General features: G+C 36.4%; 2 long non-coding RNA genes across 2 annotated transcripts; both read right to left on the bottom strand.

The window, feature by feature from the left end:
- Window positions 1–911: 911 nt before the first annotated feature.
- LOC148213069 (uncharacterized) lies at window positions 912–3,597 on the bottom strand. Its single transcript, XR_015791625.1, has 3 exons — window positions 2,716–3,597; window positions 2,588–2,626; window positions 912–1,206 (listed from the first exon to the last, which is right to left on the bottom strand). It is a non-coding gene; the product is annotated as an uncharacterized LOC148213069 (long non-coding RNA).
- A 501-nt stretch (window positions 3,598–4,098) lies between these two features.
- On the bottom strand, window positions 4,099–4,726 carry LOC111019526 (uncharacterized). The gene is made up of 2 exons (XR_002602558.2): window positions 4,588–4,726; window positions 4,099–4,501 (listed from the first exon to the last, which is right to left on the bottom strand). It is a non-coding gene; the product is annotated as an uncharacterized LOC111019526 (long non-coding RNA).
- Between the last annotated feature and the right edge of the window lie 2,782 nt (window positions 4,727–7,508).

Here is a 7,508-nt window from a genome sequence, read left to right as displayed (position 1 = left end):
AACAAACTCCCACTTGAACTAAACTCGAGTGGGGTGTACATTATCATAAAGCAAAGGGAAAATACAATAAACTAGGGCATACACTATACCCAATTACATTTCTCTCACTTGCCCTAGACTAACTGTACAAAGCTCGTAAACCTAGACTTTCTAGATGGCCCTCAAACACTTTAGCCGTGAGTGCCTTTGCAAAAGGATCAGCAATATTGTGCTCTGTAGCGATCTTCGTGACAATCACATCTCCTCGCTGCACTATCTCCCGTATAAGGTGGTACTTCCTTTCGATGTGTTTGCCTCTCTTATGGCTTCGAGGTTCTTTAGAATTTGCCACAGCACTACTGTTATCACAATAAAGTGTGATGGGCAAGTTCATGTTTGGAACGACGTCCAAATTTGTCAAGAACTTTCTAAGCCAAACCGCCTCTTTTGCTGCTTCACAAGCTGCAACATACTCAGCCTCCATCGTGGAGTCTGCGATGCATCCTTGTTTGATGCTTCGCCAAACTATCGCTCCTCCGTTAAGAGTGAATACTGACCCCGACGTGGATTTCCTTGAATCCTTGTCTGTTTGGAAGTCAGAGTCAGTGTATCCTGTAAGGATCAAATCCGGGGACCGTTACTAAGACTACCTAAAATTTTCACTGAAACAAGAGAATTATCTTCACAACAAGACTAAACAATAAAACTACCATGCTTCTTCTGCGCTACTCTGATTCAATACTCACGAGAGCTTGAACAATCAAAATAACAACACTAAAGATTTAATAGAAACTCAAATCCTTTACAGATAATCCATTTAATTATCAACTTCACATTATCCAAACTCCTCAAGGAAACCTTTACTAATCATAAACCATCCACTAAATGAAAATTAACATCTCGAATGGCAACGAAGCAAAAGCTAACTTAAGTTCGATCAACTTAAACAAATGTATTCATAAGTATCCTAAGAAGATTACAGTCCTGGAGTTCAATAAGCTAACAAAATTAATGTTCTAAAAAGAATAATGAATTGACCACCTTAAAACATCCTTTAAACCATAAAACTAAACAAAACCAACCACTAACAACTCAACTACAAGATGAAATAACTGCAACTATCCTAACTAAAAGAATTAAATACACGCAGCACAGCGAATGGTCTTTCCGATCAAGCCTCCTCCTCGCCACCACCATTCCAAAGAGTAACCCTGTTACCTACAAAGTCTAGTGAGAAAAATAAGAGGTGAGTACACCCACGGTACCCAGTAAGCATTACATATTTGAAGGGTCACGCACAAACAGCATGCTATGCAAAGAATCCACACATCATGCTTATCAATAACTTCAAGCTTTAAGTAAAAAGAAACATATTAAAAGAAGCAGTTTATGAATAAGTTTAACTAAACATGCACCATGCATGTCAAACTCATCCTTACATCTAAACTCACTAGTTCTCTTTCCCAGTTCCTCCAAGACTTACTCCTTCCAGTCGAATCGACCCCTGACCTCGCATAGCCAAGGCATCCACACTTCTCCATGGTGCTCGACGTTGGACCTTGACATTTATCCCCAAGACCTCAACTACTACCAAACGTAATGGTCCTTAGCCTCCAAGCAACTCCTAACCTATCACACTATGTTAGTCCTCCAAGTCTAACTCCTCGAATCGTATCGGTCCTTGCCATTTATCCCCAAGGCTCGACACTCATCTATAGAGGCTTGGCGTTCGACCTTGCCATTTATCCCCAAGGCTTCAAACTGTGCATCACATTATATTAGTCCTCCAAGTCTAACTCCTCGAATCGTATTGGCCCTTGCCATTTATCCCCAAGGCCTGACACTCATCTACAGAGGCTTGGCGTTCGACCTTGCCATTTATCCCCAAGGCTTCAAACTGTGCATCGACCCTTGACATTTAGCCCCAAGGTATCGACGACTACTCAACGTATTGGTCCTTGACCGCCACCACATCAAGACCCAATACTAATTCAACAAAATAGAATCACAGTGCCGACCCCCGACCCTTTGTACCCGGAGCCTCGACACTCATCTCTACCAAGTTGGGGTATCGATCCCCGACCTTTGCACCTGGAGCCTCGATACCCAACTAGTGACGTGCCAGCCTTTTTGGCCCTGTTAGTTCTCCATTTACTGTATTACATCCCGAAACTCTCACCAGAGTCCTACTACATACTTTCTAGGCCATGACCCATGCAACACTCAACTCACAATAAAACCAGCATGCTTCCAGAACCAAAAACAGTAAGCTAAAAATGAGATGACAGGTTTACATGCATGCGCAACACAACAAATTTCTCCCATATTATTTCAGTATGCTTTTATGAACACAACCATACAACGATAAAACCATTCATAATCCATAATGCTTTCATAAATCCCACTAAGTATCAAATCCAACAACGCAAAGCAAATCAATTATAAACAACCAGAACCAACATGATTTCATTCAACTAGTTATAATCATTAGCCAATATTCACTAAGACACAATCAACTTACATATTAATAACTAATAAACACACTGAAAGCACCAAACAATTCATACATATTCATACAACAAACATCCCCCAAGTAAGAACTACTTACACACTCTCAATGTTCCTAATTCTTCGGTTGATTCGGCACCTAGGCATTCAAATAAAAAAAACAGCATGTCAAGAAGACAGTTTCAGTCATAAAAATTAGTTATAAGGAGGGTTCGAAAGGTCCGTTACCACAAAAACGATTTCGTTTGAGTGTGAGTACCTCATATCTAACTCGAGCAAGGGTGGGTAACGTAGATCGGGTTTTAAACGGGTGTGGGTAAGTGCCAAACACCACGAAACTGCTGCTGTCCACGTTTTGCAGCAGAGGAACGCGTCGAAACAACTTCCAACGACTCCGTTTTGCTATCCGTTACTACAAAACGACTTTGCTTAGGTGTGGGTAACTCTTATCTAACTCGAGCAACGGTGGGTAACGTAAATCGGGCTTCGAACGGGTGTGGATAAGGACCAAACACCATGAAACTGCTGCTGTCCACGTTTTGCAGCAGAGGAACGCATCGAAACAACTTCCAACGACTTCGTTTTGCTATCCGTTACTACAAAACAACTTCACTTATATGTGGGTAGCTTAGATCTAGTTCGGATAGGTGTGGGTAAGGGTCGAATATCACTGCAATGAAGAAAAACACTACCAAAAACACTGCTGTCGGTGACGCCGTCCGCTGCCATTGCCAGTGACGCCGATCGCCACCGCTACCTCGCCGGAGAAAACAAAAAGGGGGGGGGGGGGGGGCGACTGAAACAAATGGAGAAGAAAGAGATGTGGGGTAGCTTAGGGTTTCCTTTCCTTTATTTTTGTTTTAATTTACATTGTTTTTGTTTTAAAAACTAAAAGCTCAATCCCTTATTCTTAAAGGAAGCCCAACTAGATAACACAATGACCCAAAACAATAAGCCCAATAATTATACTTTAGAAATCAAATAAAACCCACAACAACCCGAAATAAAATAGTTAACTGAAACTCTAAAACCCAAGAATAATAATCCACAGAAAAAGTAGAATTTAGGAAAAAAAATCCTAAAACCCGTGAATTTAAGATTTAACTAAAAAATCTCCTATACAGGTCGAGAACTTAAATTATCTTAATCCAATTAAATTAAACTTAATTCTTATTTAGCCAAAAATTAGAATTTCAAAATTATAAAATCCAACAATTAAAGTTATCAGCTTATGGAAAAATCCAAAGACACTATTTATCTCTTAAAATAAACGAGTCAGAGAACGCGGGGCGTTACAATAGTAGTACATTGTTTGTATCTGCATTGACTTATTCGATGAAATTTTAGTTGTTTATGTCTTCTCTCGATTCTATGTCCTTCCATCCCTAAAATTAACAACGTTTGTCAATCAAATTTGAAAGCGACTCACGAATAATTTATGGATTATTTCTCTACTAGTTTGATGTTATTTTAAAGAATAAAATAATAAAATTTTCTTTTATTATCTTTTATGGATTATTACAGTTATGGTGATATAAAATCATTCTCTTGTATTATATTGACAAAAAGTGAGTTTAAAATAAAAGCACTATCAGATCTTAAATTCTCAAGTTGTACCATAACCATGGAAATTAATGCATTCAAGATAAGAGTAGCTTTTGTAATTTACTCCCAATAATACATGATAAAACTGCAATAATACTCAAATCTTATTTGATTCAAACTTTAAACTCCAAAAGAAAAGGCTGGCATGTAAACCTGTCACATGCATGAAATTGTAAAGGCTAATTTATTAGTTCTTCAAGTCCAAATCTTTTTTTCTTGTTGTCTTACGAGAGAATTTCATTAGTAATCTTGTGAGTGTTGAAGTTGAAGGGCTTGTGACTTGCGCAGAAGCACAAGCCAGTGTCGCATAAACAACCGTAAGGGTTGTGAGGGTCCTTGCAATCATTTGAAGTATTGCATGTGATATGGATGAAAGAGCTTGCTTTCGAGCCCAATGGCTTGCCTGCCACTGAAAAAATATTCACTTCTTTGCCCTATAAATGACAATGAAGAATTAAAGTGATATTTTAAACCAACTGAACTTGTAGCTCTTACCTGAACCAAACACGGTGAGAAACAAGATCATTGCAGCCAAAAAAGACAACTTGATAGAGATTTTTTGGGCCATAACTGTGATATTTGATCGATTTTCTTCCCTCTTCCTTCTTTTATTAGTCTGTCTTTTCAAGTTTTCGACAGAAACCAGCTTATATATAGTTGAGGAGTGTTTATTATTTTAAATTATAGAAGGATAAAAAATTTAATGAAAATTCAAATATGGTATGATAGTTTAAAATGGAAGGTTAATTAACTTTTAGTAAAATTCCAATGAATCAAACAAAAAAACGCATGCATGCAATCCTTGGTGTCAGTTTTAAGGTTTATAATTGATACATTAAAAATTCATCGAACATAATTCTAGAATCCCATTTATTTTCTGAGTTTAGAAAAAGTACTGATCCACTTTACATTTTGAGCACTCGTATACCAAAACATATATATGTATGAGATGGAAGGAATTAAAAATTAATTCATACAACAGAGGGTGAAAAATATAATTACCATAAAGTAAGATGCCAACTTAGTAGAAAATTTCATATATCTAAACATTGGTTGATGGGGATTTTTCATTTTATTTTTTAGTTCAACAAATACGGTGCAGGTCGAAACCGTGAACATTTTGGAGGGTAATAAGTGGTTTATTCACTCAAGATATGCTCCGATTGGGAGGATAATGGGATTGTATATATACTTTAAATTTCTTCTAGTTCAAATATATTGTTAGTTAGCATATGCATCTTAGATAGCTTCAAATGGTGAGAAATATCTAGTTTATACTATATATAAATCGTGTTATAGGGGAGAAAGTTTCTCTCCATCTTGCGATTCTTTTTTTTACTTTCTTTATTACTTTACTTAAAAATTTATATATAGTGTAGACCTTGTGTGTTTATCAAATTTCTCTTTAATTAAATAAATATTGATTAAATTTTTTTTTTAAATGCTACTGTTAAGTGATAAATTTTGGCGAATCACAAATTGATCCAATCATATTATAACGTATGGAAATTGGGTTCACAGACAAATAAACCTAAGTCCACTAAAATAAATTTTGTCACACCCGAGAAAAGTCCAAATTCATCTATTAAAGACTACAAACAACTATCAAGACCTGATCAACCAGAAGTGCTCGAGAGCTCAAGATCAACCAATCTCAAGGCTCAACTTAGCACAAAGCACCAAGCTCAACTTAATCGAAGGCTGAAGTTAGCACGAGACTCAAGTAAGCTCGAGGCTCAAGTTAGCGGGCACATGAGCCCAAAACACATAAAGCCCATCAAAGACTAGAAGATTGTGAAGATCAAACCCTCTTAAGAGTAAAAACTTTGAATATCTAATACTTAGAAGATTGGAAGACTCTTTGAAAACATAAAGAGTCTGACGATTTTTTAGAAGATTAAAAACTTTAAAGATTGGAAGAAGATCTAAAGACAAAAAGACTTCGAAAACTTCAAAAACCAAAAGAAGACTTCAAAACATCGATCAATCTGATCGTCCAACACGATTAACACGCCAAATGATCCTCCAAGACGATTAACAAGCCAGATAGATGTTAATCCTCCAAGACTATCAACAAGCCAAAGAGATGATGAAGATCAACAAGCTAGAGGTTAATCTTCCAAGATGATCAACAAACAAAGGATCAATCAAGATCAATACGCAAGAAAGTTGATCAAGATCAACGAGCTAGAGAGTCGATCAAGATTAACAAGCAAGAAGGCCGATCACAATCGATCGACAAGGGAGTGGGCTGATCACCATTGACAAGTTGGACGGTCAATCACGATCAACAAAGCAGTTGGCTAATTAATCAAGATCAATAAGTTAGTGAACCTGGTTTGATTATCAAAGAATTCAAGAGAAAGAATCAAATGATAAATATTAGAGATTGTATGAATGCCAAATAAAAAATAATAATATTTATTCGATGAATTAAATTTTTCCACAAATTTTGTGGGAACAAATTGACATGCCCAGTTGGACAATCTCTACATCTTATCTGTTTCTAAATACTGAAGTTTTTCCTAAAAAAGAAAAGACGTTGAAAAATTATGTCTCAAGTGCCACATGAGCGAATCTTATATGAGATCCATTGACCATGATTGCTCTAATGAACAACAAATGTATGAAAATTAAATCCTATCTGTTGTTTGGGAGCAAAGTAATGATGCTACTAGAAGAATCTATTAAAGATGATTTTCTTTTTAAACATAATTTGTTATGTGTTTCTAATCTTGAGGTTGTCTCTTTTATGATGACCGATGCGAGCACCATGGATGAAATAATTGTATAAATGGAGAGGAAGATTAGCAACCTGATGGAAAAAAAAAAAACTGAAAAGAAGATTTCTCAAATCGCCCCTCTAAAGAAAAGGATTGAGAACCAAGATAGTGGTTAATCAAGTCGGTGGACTCTAATTGTTGAAAATAATGAGAAAGGGAATATCATTATTCAAGAAGATCAACCAAAAAATTCCATTGAAACGAAAATGGAATACCATTATTCAAGAAGATCAACCAAAAAATTCCATTTCCATCGTTTCACTATCTGTCCAACAACTCAACGACATGATGACAGACTCCATCAAGACTCAATACACGGCTCCTGCCAAAGTACTCTCTTCTATTATAAACCATATTTGAAGAGATTTGATGGTTTGATAATACCAATTAGGTATCAATCACCAAATTTTATACAAAACAATGGGAATGACATACTTAAACAACACATTACTCTCTTTGTCACTACTTGCGAAATCACTGGTACGAGAGAGGATAGCAACTGGTCAAGCAGTTCGTTCGGATATTGAAGGGAGGTACACTAATATAGAGTCTAAGTCAATAGACACTTAGGAAAAGTTTGAGAAAAGAATTTAAAAATCGTTTTTACAGTGCAAGACGAATGGTGAGTATGTT

Source organism: Momordica charantia (assembly GCF_013281855.1).
Source record: "Momordica charantia cultivar OHB3-1 chromosome 1 unlocalized genomic scaffold, Mcharantia_2.0 BLBB01000001.1, whole genome shotgun sequence".
In the NCBI taxonomy this organism is placed as follows: domain Eukaryota; kingdom Viridiplantae; phylum Streptophyta; class Magnoliopsida; order Cucurbitales; family Cucurbitaceae; genus Momordica; species Momordica charantia.
Note: the sequence above shows the minus strand (reverse complement) of the source record. Positions and strands in the feature narration are given on the sequence as shown.